We start from the raw sequence: 18,032 nt of genomic DNA, 5'->3' as shown, positions 1-18,032 counted from the left end.
GCAGTGGATATCCAATATCCACTACCTGATGTCAGTGACTCAGGTAGGGCTAGCAAGGCAGCTCTAGCAGTGTGCTGCTTAACACCAACCCTCAGACCCACTCAAGAAGCCATTAGTTAGAGAACACAGCGCTCTGTTTAGGGGATTACATGGCTCCCCTCCTAAAGGCTAGATGTTACAAAGCTGATTCAGGTGACCTAAAGCTGAGTCGTTAACTACATTGTGACCATTCACTAAAATGAAACGAGATTGGAGAGTCCAAAAAAGTAGACAGGTGCACTCACATAAAACTGAGAGAGACTGGAGGAAGATGCAAAATCTAATCCCAGGCTCTGGACTAGGATTAAGAGTAGAAAGCCAGTAGGACTCACAGTTTTTTCTTTTCTTTTTTTTTTTTTTTTCTTGTTTAAGAGATAAACTGCTTCCATTTTATGAGGATTTCTGATGGAACGTTGTCCATAAACCTGCAGTATTTTCTGGACTCCTACAAGGAAAACATAGCTCTAAGTCTTCATCTCACCATCGTATCATTCTGGAAGATGAGAAAGCTGCCTGGGCAGAGGCAGTAGCAGATCCCCTTTCTAAACCATGTTCTTGAAGTACAAGAATAGATGGCCCTCAACACTAATTATGAGCAAGATCTTGCTTTTTCTGTGCTTCATTTTCTAAAGTACTTTAATAGGAGGGAAAGCATAAAAAACATACTTGCTCCAAGATAACAGAAATCCCAGAGTCATCATCTATAGTGCAGTTCTGTTTTCCAAGGGCTGAAAGTAATAACACTTACAAGAGGTAGCATAAAGTCCAGGAAATTGCAGAGTGTATTCCAATGTCTTCAGATGCTGCAAAGGCTTCTTTTTCTTTCTTTTGATGAACTGTAAGAGAAAGAGAAAGTCTTCAAGAGTCGCTTCCACACGTGGGCCAGACACCTCCATCCCTGGGAATCACCGTCACCGCGCTTACAGCTGCACCGCGTGCATTGCAAGCCGTACGAATGGCGTGCTGCGTGTCTGTGGACACAGTAACGAACCCCGCTCTCGAATGAAGACTCCCTTTGGTTTGATGGATATGGCTGAAAAAGTACTTGCAAATGTGCGGTGGCTAGAGTTTGCCGTTTTTGGTGGGAAAATGCATACATAATATGCTTATTCACCAGCCAGCCTACACCTTTGTTACCGAGTTGGTTTCAGTTTGCCCAAAGCCAAGCCCACAAAATATGGAGTGAAGAAGGAGTCTAATGGAATTAATAAATTTGACAAAATGCGTCCAAACAAATGATGCTAAAGCCACTGTTTAAACTGCCCCTTGTGTGGAGATCTGGGAAGGACTTGGCAATTCTCCGTTTTGACGGAAAGAGATGGCTAGAGGTAAAAAATGCTTTGCCAGGATGGAAGACAGTTAGCTTTGGTGGCTTTCTACATTGGAGTTTTTCATCCTAACATTTTTTTTTATTAACCAACAAAAATAACAGAATAATAGCTAACTCCTATTAAAAAATTACTGGGGGAGGCAAAGCAGTGCTTATAATAGAGTTATTGCTGCAACCTTAATTAGGGCATAGTGCCAAATACCTCTGTGATGAAAAACAAACCAATGTAACAATGCTTTCCCATTACTTTTTGTAGGGGAAATGAAATGTCACAAAATATTTTGCACACTTCCTAGTGGGGACCAGGGCATACAGGACTGATTTGCAACAGAAGGCAAAAGGATTTTGTTCAGAATTGGTGCAAGTAGACAGACAACTGCTGGAAGTGAAGTTTAAAATATGTTTTCATTTTCTAATGACAGCAAAGGATGAAGCACTTACCGACTATAAAATTTCAAATATAGTGTAGACTCTGGCTAAACTAAACATAGTATAGCTACTTCCCTTTTTCACCCAAATAAACATTGTTTCACCTCAACGGAAACTGCTCTGGAAAGTCAAACTATGTCATTTAGTCTTGTGCTCTACAGTCCTGCACATTTAAAGTGATTTTTGTCCACATACTGACAGTTGAAGAACCCCACCTCTGTTGAAGTCAGTAGGTGTTTCGCAGGCTTTCTTTCAGCCGGTCACATCTCGAGCATCTTATTCACTTTTTCCTCTGTCTGTACTCAGGCAGCCTTTCAGAGGAGTTTATCCACACAAGGGCTGACTAAATACTGAGCAAACAGTTCAGAATTTGGCTGTCTTTTATAAATAATGATTCAAAGGTTTGATTTAGCTACAGATGAGCCTGAGCCACAAAAATTGCATCTGGCTCCTAACTGTGTCAACTCCCATGGCAGAGAATTTTTTTTCCCAGCATGTTTTATTTCAGCCAAAGCTTGGCCTGAAAGTTCATGCAGAAAGACTAAACTGTGAATCAGAAGTCCGTATCAGTGCTCCGGGTGAAGTGCGTACCAAGATAGCCTGCAGCCACATGCCAGCTTGCCATTGACCTTTTATCTGCATAAATAGTCGTGACCTTTGGACTGCTCAAATTAGTGCTAGCTGCTCCAGCAGTCAAGTATCACAACCCTCTTCTGCTCAGGCCCCATCTCTTTGCCTCTAACCGCTCACACCGTCTCCTTCACCGCGCGATGGAGGTAGGCGGGGGCACAGGGCAGCTTTTTCTACCTCTGTGGACATCTTCTGCCTCAGAGGAAATCCACCGCTGGCTGTGTAAGACCGTACTAAAGCCTCACTACATCGACTGAGCCACGAAGAGAAGACCGAGTGAAGGAGCCTTTAGATTGACACTTTTCTGTAGGGCACAATAAACGCTTGCCTTCGCTCTTGCTTTAATTTATCCCGTCTTCTCATTAAAACCTCAAACCAGGGCAATTAAGTCCTAAAAGAGTTTTAAAATCAAAAGAAATAAATGGTTACCAAAATAGTTATTCTTTTGCTAAGCATCAAAAGTGAGTTGTTTTGCTTAAAAGCTGTAGTAGATCACTAAACCACGGATCTCTTTTTGAAATATAATCTACTTCTTATTCAGTGGACTGTAAGATGTAAGGATTTATGCCCATTATTGTCTCAGTAGACCAGAGCTAGCATGCTCTCTCATGTAAATAAACATTTAGCCCTACTTCAAAATGCATCATTTGTGTCCCTGAAACCACAGCGGTTTTAGTTATTTTTGGAAATAGGTATTTGCACAGTTTTACAAGCACTTTTTTCCCAATTGTTTAGAAGAGAGCCTTTGGTTGCTTAAATGACAATATTGACTAGGCCTGGAAAAAAAAGAGTGGGGTACTTATAGTGATATAAAGTAGGAAAAAAATACAAACATTTTCAAGGTTCTCCAAGACAACGATTGCACAGACTTCTTTCAAAGGGAGTTTACTATCCCTGAAATTCTCTCCAAAGCTTTTTTTTTTTTCTGATTTCCTTTAACTAGAGCTCTTTTCTCTTTGGCTGTTTCCATCATGGGATAGCAGATACCAAGTGTGTTTTTCAACCTGTTGTACATTGTCTGCCTGATGCTTTAAAAATTCAGCTGACTCCTATTACATGTTCTGGAGACATTTTTAATTGCACCCAGGAAAACTGTCAGGCAAGTGGTGAGACAGCCAGTCACTACTCCCCGTGCTTTTAAAACTAAATTTGAGGGAGCCATCCCGCAAGTAAGAGTGGGAGTTGCACGCTGAAGCACACCCCTGCTGCCTTTGGCAGCCATGTTGGAAGGGAACTTACCGTTCTGCTGCATCAGGCCCTCCAGCTCTGCACCAGGGTCTCGCCCACAGTGGTTGGGGGGGGAGTTGAATTTCACCCCACGTTTCAGGAGTATCTTCTCACTGGAAGGGATGCAGTGCCACCAGTGTGGTCCTTGGTCAACCACCCAAAAAACAAGTGTCACACCTCCCTCCCAGGAGGATGATCTGGGCAAGGGCCATGAGCTCAGAGAACGAGTCAGGAGGGTGCAAGACCTGCAGATGTGTCTATATGGTGTGCGGTTGCAGTGGGTGCAAGAGAGGGTAAGGTCTTCTTGCTCCTATTTCTGTGAGCAGTTGGACGGAAACAAGACACTATGACTCTCAAAGTCCGTTTGCCAAATTGTGGCATCTCCCTCTAGTTATACCTAAGAAAGGGCCTTTATATTTCACCAGAGAAGGACATGAAGGGAGGGCTGGTCTGGAGCCTTCTCTTCTGCAGCTACCAAGCTCCTTATGCACAAGCTGCATTACAGCTGCAGGGAGGAAAAAATGTGGGCTACCCTTGCTGAAACATTGGCAGCACATCACTGTTTACAACTGGAATTCTTGCTGCCTGCTTTTACCAATGACAACTCAGGACAGGAATAGGAAACTTCACATGATGATGAGGTCAACTTTTTTTCACTTGTCCAGTGCTCCCCGATGAGCACAAAGCTGCTGAAGTTAAAATTTATGATTGTTTGCAAAAAATTGAGCTTGAGCCACGATTTTGAGCTGGCTCTTTTGTGCTATCTTTTATAGCACTTCCAACAGCACACTCATTTGAAACTTTGAAAAGCAATTTGGTTTGCTTTCATTTCTTCCTCATTTCAGCTCTCCCGCCTTGATTGTCTGTGGCCGTACCAGGAGCAATTTTAATTTGAGCCATTCTTGAGTGAATGAGAAGGCAACGCGAGTGTTTGCAAAGCGCACTTAACTTGTGTTTCTTTCATCTGTGATTAATATTAAATCTATTGAGTTACATAAATAAGTAATTCACTTACAAACCTGTCCAACCAATAGTAATTTCTTCCCCTTGAAGTTTACAGCTCTGAGGTATCCCTCCTAATGGCTTCATTTCCTTTTGTGTGTACCTGGAGGATAAAACCAATCAGGTAGACAACTTCCACATGTGGAAGAGGGAGAGCTGCTCAGCTGTTCTCCTCTGTCCCCATCCCGCTACATACAACGTACATCAACGTGCATAAAAATGTGGAGTGGGAATAAAATAACCACCTTACATGTCACTTCTGTTGTGGTGGTTTGTGCATGTGAAGTAGACTCCTGCTTGGCCTTCTGGTTTGGATCACAGCCCTGTAAAATAATTTCTACCAAGAGACCAGGGATCTGTTTCTGTTCTCATGCAAATGAAATTAGTGGAATTACATAAGCATAAAATCAGGGGCAAATGAGAGGCAACTCCTGCTTGCTCTTTTGTGCTTTTATGGAGTCGGGCTTCTTGAACACAAAGGAGACAATGCTCTGGTAGAAAATTGGAAGCGTGTGATCAGGCACCTGGCCTCAGGAGGACTAGGCACAGCATTTAAGACTTGCAAGCCATGTGATGCATATGGGTAGCTGGGTGTCAAAGGGTGAAAATAAGCTCCCCGAGTTGGGAAGCCCCTTAGAGCTAAGGAAAAGGAAACACTAAGGAGAGGGGTGCAGGGGTCTAGATGAAATCCCATCCTCCCTCCAGCTTGTCCAGGTGCCTATTTCAAAGCTGTAGGGAAGGGTCTCCTTATATCCAGGGATCCTTTTCTAAAAATGATTGTGTAGGATCTCTCTTTGGAAGCTATGATGGGAGTGCTTTCCCTCAAAACCCACCCCAGCACTGTTTCAGGCTGTGTGCTGTGCTGGTACTGGGCTAAAGCTCTTTATCCGTGGGAATTCTCCTCCCTCCACCATTATGCTGCATATGTAAAGCCCTGCATAAGCCATTGTAGTCTCTGGGATCTGGGGGTGGAGAGAGGAATGGAAGAAATCTTGTAGCAGCATATATTTAGCTTCCATCTCTTCCAGGATGCTCCTTCACACCTCTCAGTTAAGTGCATCCAGCCTTGTACTGAGCCGCGGAAACGCAGCAGAATCGGCAGAGCTTTCTGCCTTGATGAAGGGGCCTGGATTTGTACTTCAAAAAAGCAGCCTCAGTACTGAAAACATAAAAGGGACCCCCCAAGTTATTTGACAAAAGACATTTTAAACACAGTCCACAGGAGAGAAGCTAAGTTAGTTCCTAATACTATTCAGCTATACTGAAAGGAAAGTAAAATTTTATGGCTCTGCAGAAATAAAAAATGGGATCAAGATTATTGGCTAAGAGGGCAGAAATCACATTTACTAAGCTGCCTTTTGTCTGCAATATTTGGTCTTTACTTGTTTTCACTTAACAAGACTGCAGAACTTATTGCTTGTCCTTAAGGAGTTCTACTGTACGTAGGGAGTAACCAGCTCGTGGTTATCTGCTGTGACCAAAATGCTGACATTTTGAAATGGACGTTATTCATTGCAACCGCTTTGACTGAGGGCATTTCATATGGAAACAATTAAGAGGCAGAAAGCATATCATAACAAAGGAATGAGAAGAAAGATCAGGAAATAGGAGCAGATTGGATCAGTCTCTAAAAATGGATACAGTATTTACTCTTAGTGATTATAATAAATTTAAGACTTGAATTACCACAGGAGAGCAGACGTGACTCTGAATTGTAGATTTTCTTATGCAATCTAAGAGGAAACCATTCACGTTAATGATGAATGTAAAATTTAGGTCCAGGATAGAACAAAATGTAACTTATTTCATATGTGTGCAGAATGGAGGGAGTCTGAAAATAACGTGTCTAAGAAGTGGTCACGACAGGAAATTACAGAGAAATAAAAAGAAAATAGGAAAGAAAAATATAGTCTGTGTGCATTTCTGTAAATGCAAAGTGAAAATGTAAATGTATGTGGAAGAGCACTCACAGAGATTTGCACATCTTCTTGAGACCCATCTAAATGCGACTGGAAACAAAAAAAGGCTAAAGAACAAAATCCATTTCTAAGAGGTGTGTAGTCTTACAGGCAGGAAATACCCAGGGGAGGGTTTTTTCCCCCACTTCTGTGAGAGAATGAGCGACGTAATTACTGGAAAGCATATATTGTAATAAAGAATTCTGAAACACTATTTAATACTTCTGTCTGGTTGAGTAATTAAATGAACAGAACATCAGTGCTAAGCAATGAGAGATAGACTGTCAGTCATACACAGCTGGGAGCCAGGATGTCCATGTCCCTCAGTTCCTAAAATAATCATCTGTCTTTGCAGGAAAGTTTGGAAGTCACTTTCAGTAGCTGCCAACACCAGGTCTCGGAGTGCCATAACTGCTATGCCTCGGTGCCCTATGCATACTCACACACAGAATTTCAACATGTTCCAAAAACTCAAGTGAATTTAACTTAAACTTGCACTGTTAGGCGATAGCAAACTGCCATCTAACTCCTCCCTCTTGACCACTGTCTAGGAGTCTAATTTCTATTGCCGCTGAAATCGTTTTATGAGTGACCTCACTGGAGCCAGGATTTGGCTTAATGTCTTGCTGTGAGCAGCTAATGGTTCTGCTGACAGTAACTCGGAGCTGGCGTAAGTCAGAGCAGAAATATTTAATGCCTTACAACTGGATGAACATCCCATTCATGCTGTTGGCTTACCTGGCAAAGGGGATATCAGGTGTGGATGCCTTCATTCCTGTTCAAACACCCTGCTTTCCCCCTTAAATTACGGTAATGCCTGAGTGGAAGGCATCTCACATTCTCCAGGAAGTTGAGAGCTGTGCAAATGCCCACTAAAACCGGCTTTAATCACTCAGGGCAATCGCTGAAGTTGCCAGCTGGAAACCCATGTGATTTCCAGTCCTTGCCTAACTTTGGGAAATGCTTTTGCCTAAGCAGTAGAGAAGTGGAGCATGGCAGGAGGCGGGCGGTTGGGAGAAGGGGTAGCCCTGCGCGGGATGGGAGCTTCATCCATCTACTGACTGGCCACAGAAAGCAGCGGTTGCAGAACGAGTAATCCTGGGGGCCACCGGCATTTTAGAATGAGCTACGTATTTGACATAGTTTCTGCAGAAGATCCCTTTAAATAGTAAAACTTTCGCACATTTGTATTCAGAGCTCTTGCAATTTTATTTTTAAAGGGAATGTAGGTGTTCACGAACAGTGGGTGTGAGACTGACAGCACTAGACCAAGAGCTCTCCATTTGCAGAATCACTGCTGCATCGATTACTATACTGCAAACTCCTGTAATGAAAATACCCAGGATTGAGAGGGTCTTCCCATCCCTGTGCTTATTTTGCTTTTGTCCTCGCAGCTGAAGCTGCCCCAAAGGGAACCAGAAGCTAAGATGGCCCGTGCATGTGTGTGTGCTTGTGTGTATGTGTGTGTTCAAACACTTGCTAGAACAGACACAAGATTATCAAGCCTTCCAGGCAGTAATTACTGTTAAGCTTTAGCAATGCATTTGGATTTTGCACTCCATTGCCACAGAAGTAGCTTTTTGCGTGACGTCACGAGTTCTCTGACACATCCTTAAGCAACATGTTTGGGTCTATTTTTAATTTATTTGCTGCCTTATTGTTCTTAAAAAAATAAACAGCTTAGACTCAGTACCCAACTTTGGAAATATCAAAGGTTCTTACCAGGTTTCCAAGGACTGAGGAGACACCCAAAAGCATGCATCCTGATCTCTTAAAGGAAAGAACCTGAAGTACGCTATTTTTCCATAGCTAGGGTAGCTTATGCCTCTAAGCATCATTGAATAGGTGACTGCAAATGAGAACGATCACACTGGGCTTCCAAGCCTTTATCCCACTCAGAAACACCTTCTGAAAAAAACTCCATGGCAGAATCCCTCTGAACATTTAAAAAGCCTCTTTTTATTCCTTATCTGTTCCTTGAGCCATCTATTCTGCACATGATAAGGTCAGGAGTGGTGCCAGTACAGTGTAGAAACTTTCCCTTTCTTGTGGTGTGCCATGTGTATTACTAAATTAAGTGAATTCCTACATTTTCCTCCAAGGCTATAGGCATGCAGTTTCTTTCCAGCTATTTCCCTGAATGCAGTCCTCATGTTAATCTGCTTTGGCTTTTGGTACAAGTTATCAGGAGGAATTCTTTAGCCTATGTTTTATTTCTTTGCTTCCTTTGAATAATTTAGGGTCAAGTTATAATTTTCTGTCACTGGCTGTAGTCTTGCACAGAGAAGAGCAAAATTCTTCTCATTTTTGTCATTTTTTTCCCCCCAGCTAATTGGAGTGGTTTCATTAACATGCTATGCTTGTATGCTCAGCCCTCTGCTAACCGTCTTGAGTGGTTTTTTCCTTGCACATTCCATAGGCAAAATCAGAGGTGGATCAAAGCATTGTGCCAGTTCCGGATGCTAGAGAAAATGTAGGCAGGAGCTGCCTGGCACAGAGTCCCCCCCTGAAGTCCCTTTGGCATCTGCCTGCCAGATTAGAGGGGGCTGCCATCAGACTTCAACTGGAAGAGACCAGCGCCTCGGACCTGCCTTTTCAGGCGCCACCTGGGAAATCTGATTTCCAAAGTTCATCTCCTTTCATAGTGCTAGAAAATTCTGTTATACAGACAGAAATTCTGTTATAAAAGCAATATAAATGCTGTTATGCAAACAGATCAGGCCTGGGGCTCTGAACTAGCTGTAAGCCCAAAGACTAGGTTTGGGTTGGTCCGAGGTTTGCCCCTGTAGAGAAACCGTGCGCAAAACGGCAACACAGCCGCTTGCTGCGAGGTCATCTAAGGCTCCTTATGCGTTCTCCTGATTTTATGGTGGGGTCTTTTGTGGCAAGTTTCAGCCCTGCCTTCCTTCTGTTAATTTTTTTTTTTTTTTTTAAGTACTTTTGCTGTAGTGAGTTCTCTACGGCACCCTTTGCTTTGCTTTGAATTGACCGAGAATCTGGGTTAAAGTGACTGAATGATGTGACAACAAAGGAGCGATTGTCACCAGGTCCAAAGAATTTGATATGCTGTCGGTTATAAAATGTACTTGTACAGCCCAAGTTCTGTGCCAGATTAATACTTGATGTCATTGGACTTGACTGGCTGTAACCAAAAGAGCTGGGGCCATTGTTGGGAAAATGGCCATCTCCCTTTCAGGGGGAAGTTCGGGCTCATAGGAGCTGACAGCCCGACAGCCCGATCTTCCATTTACCCAGAAGCGCCAGTTGGTGTGAGCAATGACAATGCAAGTTTCCCCATATTTAATCACTGATAGGTCAAATTCTCTTTGCAATCCCTAGGTATTGTGTGTACTTTCTACTCTCAGCAACAACTTTGCTTCTTCCAGCAGTTCAGAGGGTATCAGTGCATGGCTCCTCTCGACAGCAGTTACTCCCTCTCTCTTCCTCCTCCCTCCCGAGCCGTCCCTGCCTCTCCTAGTGCCCGAAGTAGCAGCAAGAGCCCAATTTCTCCAGACAAGACAACGGGACCTGTACCGATCTGCCTCGGCCTCCTCCGCTCATTCAGTAGCAGCAGGCACTATTTAATCATGGTCACAGTGACAGTCACCCATATATCAAGTAGAGGGAAGCTGGAGGGTGCACATCTGATCAGTGAAACAGCCCAAACACAGGCTCCACGGAGAGGCCCCCCCATGCCAGGATCCACTCCCAGCATCAGCCTTTCAACACCAGGAGGATTCTGGCTTGATGCCTTGCAGTGCTGTGCCGGGCACCACATAGTGCTAGGGGAGTGCAAGGAGAATCACGCTGGAGGACAGAATTTGTCCCAAGTAACATTCATGCGTTTGCTACCGTTATTTGTTAAGAGTTGTTAAACAACACCTAGGATCCAAACGTTTAACTCTGGCCCTACCTACGTACATGTGAAACACCCCCTACAGAGTCCATACAGCCACATAGTAGTCAAATATGGTCAGAAATCCTAAACTCTCTCACATAGGGAGAAAACAATTTTGGGCTGCACCATTAATACTGTCCTAAATGGTCCTGTTTTGTTTGCTCGCTGATCCTTTGTCTTGACTTATCCAAAATATCTTTAGGCTAATGAGGACCACATGCCAGTGACACTTCATTTAAAAAGAAAAAAAAAAAAAAAAAAAAAAAAAAGAAAAGAAGTTGGGGTTGTGGCACGTAGATATTAAAAAAATAAATCAAATAAAACTTGGCATTGTAAATGGAAGTCAACGGACTGCAAAATTGTATTTGTTCTAGCTGGCTAGAGTACTTGCCGAGTTCCAAGCTGTTTGTCCCTTTCGAGGAGAGATGGGGTCTGCTCCATGTGTACTATAATTGCAAGGCTATTGTGAAATAAGACTAGGACCTTTCCATCTCCAAAACAGTTTATGCATACAAGAAAAAAAAATTGATCTCACAACATTCCACCAGACACAAATCCTAGCCCTCATTTACAGGGGGAATGAAGGGAGAGTGGATATTTTGTCTGAAGCCAGGAAGCAAGTCTCTGTTAGAGGTGAAATGTTTGGCTCCCAGTCCCATTCTCACTGTGTCCCTCTTAAAATTCTTTCAGTATCTATGAACCGCAGGCAGCATAGTATCTGAATAATAATAATTAACGATAAAGCACTGCAGTGGATAAGGGCAGCAGGTATACAGTTGCCCTGTAATTCCATGTGACAGCTGGCTAGCTGTAACTTCCAGCTCAGGGTGCCTGAAGAGATCACAGGGGACAACGTTGTTTCTCATCTGCACTGCTCTCAACTTCGCTGCTTTTCTGCAAATCTGATTCTTGATCTTTTTATAAATCTTAAGAAAACTGCGTATGACCTAGGACTCTGTTCAACTGAAATATTTGCATATTACCATGTGGAACAAATAAAAATATTGCCGTTATGAACAGCCCCTTTTCACCAACATATTTACAATATCTGCTTTTCGTCTTCTTCCCTATTCTGTGATGTTTATAATGATGATTATTCATATTACACATAGAAAAAAAACAGCATTTCTTATATGTCCTCGTTGACTCTCAGTGCCTTATAATCACCATACAAAAGCTAAATTGTTCTAAGGATTTTTATCACACCGAATTGCATTGGTCAAAAGCCTTCCAAAACTCTTTCCCAGGACTTTCTTATGTACGTACATGTGAAAATCCTGGGAAAAGAGTTGACTTTCCAAAGATTGTGGGGTTTTAAGCTCATCACCTTGAGGATGGGAAGCCGATCAAATGTACCTTGCAAGGCTGACAAAAGTTGTTTTCAGGCTGGAGAAGGTACAACTGGACAGAAAGAGTGGGAACCAGAATAAGGCCTGCCAGCTCTGACAACTGGATAAGGTGAAAGCTAAAAAGAGGAGACAGGTAAAATGAGCAAAGCTTTTTCTTTGAAGTCCGAACAGGTGGTGCTTGAAGTTAGAACAGTGCAGTAAAAGATTATTAGAACAAAATACAAAGAACCTGGAATTTGTGACTTTTAGCTCTGTCTGGAGGGGGTGCCTGTTCCAGCCACCAGGACTGTCCTACCACAGAGACATATCTTCTAAAACCATTCTCCAAAAATTTTAGCTGTGTGGAGTATGCTATGCAAAGCAGTTATCAAAAAATAGATTCTAGCTCTGTCCTTGATATTAAATAGGATCATTTGGATTACTGCAATCAAATATGAAAAAAGAGCAATCATTACGAATGTGAATTTACATCCCCTCGATTGTAGAAATGATCAGAAGAATATCTCATTTAAAATTAGCATTCTTTAACTAAGGCTTAAAAATTGAATTGATTGGAGAATAATAGCCTATCCAACTCTTTGCTGCCTTCAAGTCTTGCATGTATTTATTACCAAAGTCTTTAAAATAAGAAGAACTTTTTCTTAAGAAATATATAGACCATTATTCTTTTCAGCCCATACCAGTTCCACAACCCAGATCAGTTTGGGGCAAGAGTTATTTTGGGTTGGTTCCACTGGAGAGAGAATGCTGGTGGACTCAGGTAATTCCTTACATCAGCACTCTTGATTAACACTGAATGCACAAAGCCCTTTGCCCTTGAACTTTTAAACCAAAGGCCACGCAAGAAGCAGGAGTTACGTTTGCAATTTCAAGTGTCTTTTGCTTGAAAGCACAGTGCCCAAAATCCCTCCCTCGGCTTTTGGTTGGGGTCACGCTGCTGGGGGCTCCTCCAGCTACACCTGAGCCTTCTTGGCTGTTTCTGCCTCTCTTCTACCCCACAAGGAAATTGCTGCAATCGAGTTGATCTCTACTTTAACGGGTAGATTAGCCCCTAGCCAAACCACCCTGCTGTGCAGTTCAGATTCCCAACAGAGCCTTCCAGGGAGCCTGCCCAGCTCCAATTGTTTCAGTTACCTGCAAGCTAAAGAATGGTTAATTACTCTGTTGTCAACTGAATGGTTGGCATCTGTCAGGAACATCAGCCCAAGCCTGCAGGATATACTCAGTCCTTTCAGAAACGCCCTAAGCTCAATCATCATTGTTGCAAATACTGTCCCACCACTGCTGCTGGGACCCTAGCTGGAGAGCTGAGGCGCCAGTATCATCCAGCCCAGCACCAGGGGCTCCCCACACTTTGTACACCCCACTGTCACTTCCAGACGCTGCTTTTCAGAACAAGAGGTATGACATCATGGGGAACTCTTTGGGAGTTGACTTTGCTGCTCCTGCTATTATCTTTACTTTGAATTGTATTATCTGTGATGGCTTTGTGTCTGTCTCCATCTTCCTGATGTGCATAGCTAGACACTACACTGCAAATGCTGTTAAATGGGAACCTACTGAAGACTCCTGGGCTCCATCATGCCCAGATGACATCTGCCATGAACTTGGGCACTCCTCAACACTGCCACCCTTGCACTGAGCTCTCCAGGCTGGAGACAAAGCTTTTGGTTGCCCTATGGACAAAAAGGGAATTTATTTTCTTCTTTAGAGGCTATGTGAAGGGAAATACAGGTTATGATAGTAAAGGAAAAGGCTATCTGCAGCATATGGACAAGCTCTGGCCAACAGCATTAAATGTTTGTAGAGTATGTGCTGAAGAAAAGGCAGATTATTTCTTGGGGATCATAGTCTTTCTTTTCTTCTTTTCTGGTTCAGTGCTTTCTTATTCCATTTCTTGTCTGTTGGCAAACTATTTTCCCTTTTATTTCAGAGGAAATGTGCTGAATGGCAGATCACAGGCTAGTCACTCAGCTGATGCCAACTGACATCTGTACGTTGAGCTAAATCAAGTTATCTTTGGCCCTAATAGAAGCAAAAGTCAACTATACGTACACAATACATACACAGAGGGCAGAGGAAGAAAAAAAATAATAAAAAGTAAAATCCAAACAACAGAAAAGCCCAAGCCACACCACTCCAAAGATTATAAGTAACTAAGCAGAACAAAGGTCTATCCCTAAATGCTAAAGATCAGTGTAAGAGTCTTTTTATGGCTGATAGCATATGTGCCCCACTGTCAGGCTGAGGACTTTTTATAGCCCAACAAAACCTAACAATCAGCTTTTGTGCAGCATGTGTCATAAAAAAAAAAAAAAAAAGAGAGAGAGAAAGTGCTCTACCAAGAAGGTCAATATTGTTATCTCCATTTCTCAGAAAGGAAAGCTGAGCAGTAGAGAGTAGAGGAAACTTGCCCAAGGTGCCTTACTTAGAGAAGTGTAGGAGCGCAGAAGAAGACTTCCCCAGTCCCAGCCCAGAGATCAGAAACAATTAGGAAAAGGCCAACCCTGCTGCACTCAGGCAGTTTTACACACACCACCCTGTTTATAGTAGGAACATTTCCTAAACACTAATTCAGCTCCACCACCCGACCTGAGAGCGCCTGCGGCAGCCAGGACCGTGTCTACGCTCGGGGACAGGCAGAGGAACAAGTTCCTGCACCGTCAGCTGGAGTATGAAATTACAGCACTTCAGCTGCTTTGCAGGAGCGGCCGCCCGTGCCCGGCCACCGCCGGGAAGGCGAGGTGCTCACCCTTCAATGAAACGGTGTAAACCACACCAGCGCTGGGGGAAGGAGCCGAGGAGAGGACAGAGTTGGAAGAAAGGCATAGAATGGTTTAGGTTTGGAGGGGACCTTAAAGATCATCTATTTCCAACCCCCTTGCAATGGACAGGGACTAATCTACCGCTATTCACTTGTCCCAGCTGGCGCATCCTTGCCACACTTCTCCAACCCCAGGATGCAGCTGGGAGCTGTGGCACCGATGCCTAAGGCAGACCCAGCACGGCTTTTGCAGCTGTGCAGGGTCTGTCCCTCTGCAGAGCAGCCCGAGGGAAAGAGCCAGGCTCCTGACCCCACGGGACCACTCATCAACCTAAGGTCCCACTCCTAGCTGCTCCGAGAGGCAAGTAAACTACACGGCAACATTTATTGTTTGATTTAATGTGAAAGTTATGGAGCAATTAAATCCAGTGCAATAAACACTGAGGACTGCAAAAGAGGAGATAACCCCCCTTCTTCATGTCCCCCCCAACCCCACGGAGTGGCAGGTTCCTTTTCTTGGTCCTAGTCTAATCCTTTGCCCGTGAGAAATGGATCGTCCATCTGGGAAAAGCCTTGGCTGCATGTGCTACTGGCCTGGCTTGCTGAGCCTGGCTCCTGCGCGCTGCCGGGAAGTGGAGAGTGAACCTCTTGCCACAGAGTTCAGAGTTCTCCACCGGGGAGGGAGGGCAGGATCGCTCTCCCTTTCCTTCTGCATGTGCAGGGAAAAAAATAAAAACCTCTCAGGATAACTCATTAACCCAAATTACCTTCCGTTCTTATCTCACTCTGCTGGTAAGTTGCACTAATGGCCTTTCAGGAAGACTTTGAGAACGCTGCAAAGGTCCTCCATGTGACTTTTCAGACACGTTGGAGACCTGCCAGTGCCCATTCCTTGACTCAAACAAGCAGCCTCAGGAAGGGAAGCTGTAGTGCAGGGCTTGCCTCTTCAGGAAGGCTGCTCCATTTGCCTCCAGTTTACCCTGCGTGAATCACAACCTGTGGTTTCACCATTTAAATCCCAGCAACGTCCTCTGCAGCCAGCTACCCTGTTGGTCGTTCTGCCTTGCAGCTTGATGTGGGAAAAACCTAGGAGCAGTTAGTCTCACAATAACGATGTATATAGCACAATATGTGTCTATATGTTGTCATGGAGATACCACGGGATACATCCAAAGGTTTTGCCGGTTGGGTTTCTTCTGCATCACACATTTGTACAGAAATTAGGTTTTGATGAAAATATAGTATCCAAAGTTTTCCAGAGAATAAGTGGAACATAGATCTGTGTCAGAGCAGATCAGGTCACCTTTTTCATGATAACTTGCATGGGCCTTATTTTTTTATTTTCCATTTAAATTGCTCCTGATTTTATATCCACATAACATCACCAAGTTCAGAGAATTAAACTAGTAAAAAATAATTGAGAGGGAAAAGAAGCAGGCCATATGTTTTAAAAGCAAGAATTAATAAATGCGAGGTGACAGAATATAATACAGTGGGACTGAAATAACCAGTCAGGGAACCGTAGCAGTTAACCTGAGACATCTGAAACCTCTATCATTTTCCACATTTACCTGATGTTTTTAAGGTAAGCAGCTTTACTGCTTGTGTCTACCTTATTTTTTTTTCCCGTTTATATTCTCACAAATTTAATAACAGGTATTTTCAGTTAAATGGTGAATTATTATTTTTTAAATCTTTTAAAAGGAGAAAGAATTATCCATTTCTAAATCATACCTTCTCCATAAAAGACAGATCACGTGGCCAATGGAAATCATATTCCAAATAGTGCAGTAAATGCCTGCAATCAAACAGGCCAAGGACCTATCAGCTAATTACGTAACCAGACACAAGCTTGCTAAGCCACCACCAGCTCTCAACCTGCACATCATCTTCAATCTGAGCATTTTTTAAAAAAAATACCATCTTAGCCTTTCTACATAACATCCTTATGGTATAGCTTTTCTATCTATCCCCGTAGTTAAACCTCTCACCTATCCAAGCTCTTGTCTAATTGTACTAGATGATTTTTTTAATTGTGCTTGCAAGTGACAGTCAGCTGTTGGTCTCCTTCTGAAATTATTCAGATTTGAGATTACTCTAGAGAACCTGCTGCATTTTCATACCACCGCTAGTGCAGATCCACTGACTGAGAAAAGCTCCCTTGTGTCTGTTGACATGAATAATCCCCAACATTTTTAATATAGGCTGCCTTCGCCAGTTGGCTGACACTTGTGCTATGCCATGAATAAAAGCTATTTGATGACAGTTGAGAAATGGATGTGAGACACTTGCTGCTATATTTCCTCTGCTGTATGGGAGCTAGTCTCTATTGTTGGTCATGTGCAGGAATGTAAAGATGTTAAAGGCAACTTGAACACAGCCAGCAATGATGTGGTAGCGCAAGGCAATACAGAGAAGCGAGACCCAAACCCTCTTCTAATAGCCTGCTTCTTATTTACATTCCTCAAATGGCTTTGTTGCCTATAGAAAGTTTACGTCGCTCTACGTTTTATAATACGCATTTTTAGCTAAAGCATCCAAACTGTGCCTTCACACCAACATAGAAATTATTCCTCTTCTTACCTAGCTAAAGAAGGTTTCTTCTGTGTATTGTGTAAGTAACAGGATTAATAATGAATGGTTACTTACCATCAACTGCTGCTCTTCAAAAGACCCTTGTGTGTTTGTATCTGTGGGGTGTGCACTGTAGGAGAACCACAAATTCCTGGTGTGAAGAACATGCACTCCAGGAAAACCACATGGGACAACAGCTCAGGTGACTCTGCATGAGCATGGGTGGGCTGTTAGTGCTATCAAGGAAGAAAAAGATAGGGATTTAAGGCAGAGTTGACAGAAGAAGAGGGAAAATATTTGGCTAATAGAAAATGGGAGATGGATTGAGGTGTCAGAGGAGCATGCAGAAAAAAGCAAGATTGAACCATCCAAGAACAAGATAAAATGAGCAGAAAGGAGGGATGACTGGGGGAGTACAGGCAGGAGGAGGAGTGGGAGGAATGAGATCAAAGGCAAAGTAACATTACAGAGAACCTTGAAGGGGAAGACAGAGAGATTTAATTGGAGGCTGAGACATGAAATCAGTGAGATTTGAGGGAGATGGGCTGGTGTGTCACAGGTGCAGGAATTTTAGCAGGAGACTGCAGAGCAAACTTGGGGGAAGAAGGTAAGAGGAGGCAAAGGAGGACAGACTGCTGCAGCATAAATATTTACTGCATGGATAAGAGTCTTGTGACGATGGATGGTAAGGGAAAGGTAGATTTTAAAGAAGATTTAATACATCCTAATACTTTTGGAGACAAAGCTTACAGATAACCCATTAAATCCCTTTTATAACCAAAACATCCCAACAAACATGATGTGGTTTACAGGACTAACATGGAGGATAAAG

This window comes from Numenius arquata, chromosome 2, assembly GCF_964106895.1.
Source record: "Numenius arquata chromosome 2, bNumArq3.hap1.1, whole genome shotgun sequence".
Lineage (NCBI taxonomy): Eukaryota > Metazoa > Chordata > Aves > Charadriiformes > Scolopacidae > Numenius > Numenius arquata.
Note: the sequence above shows the minus strand (reverse complement) of the source record.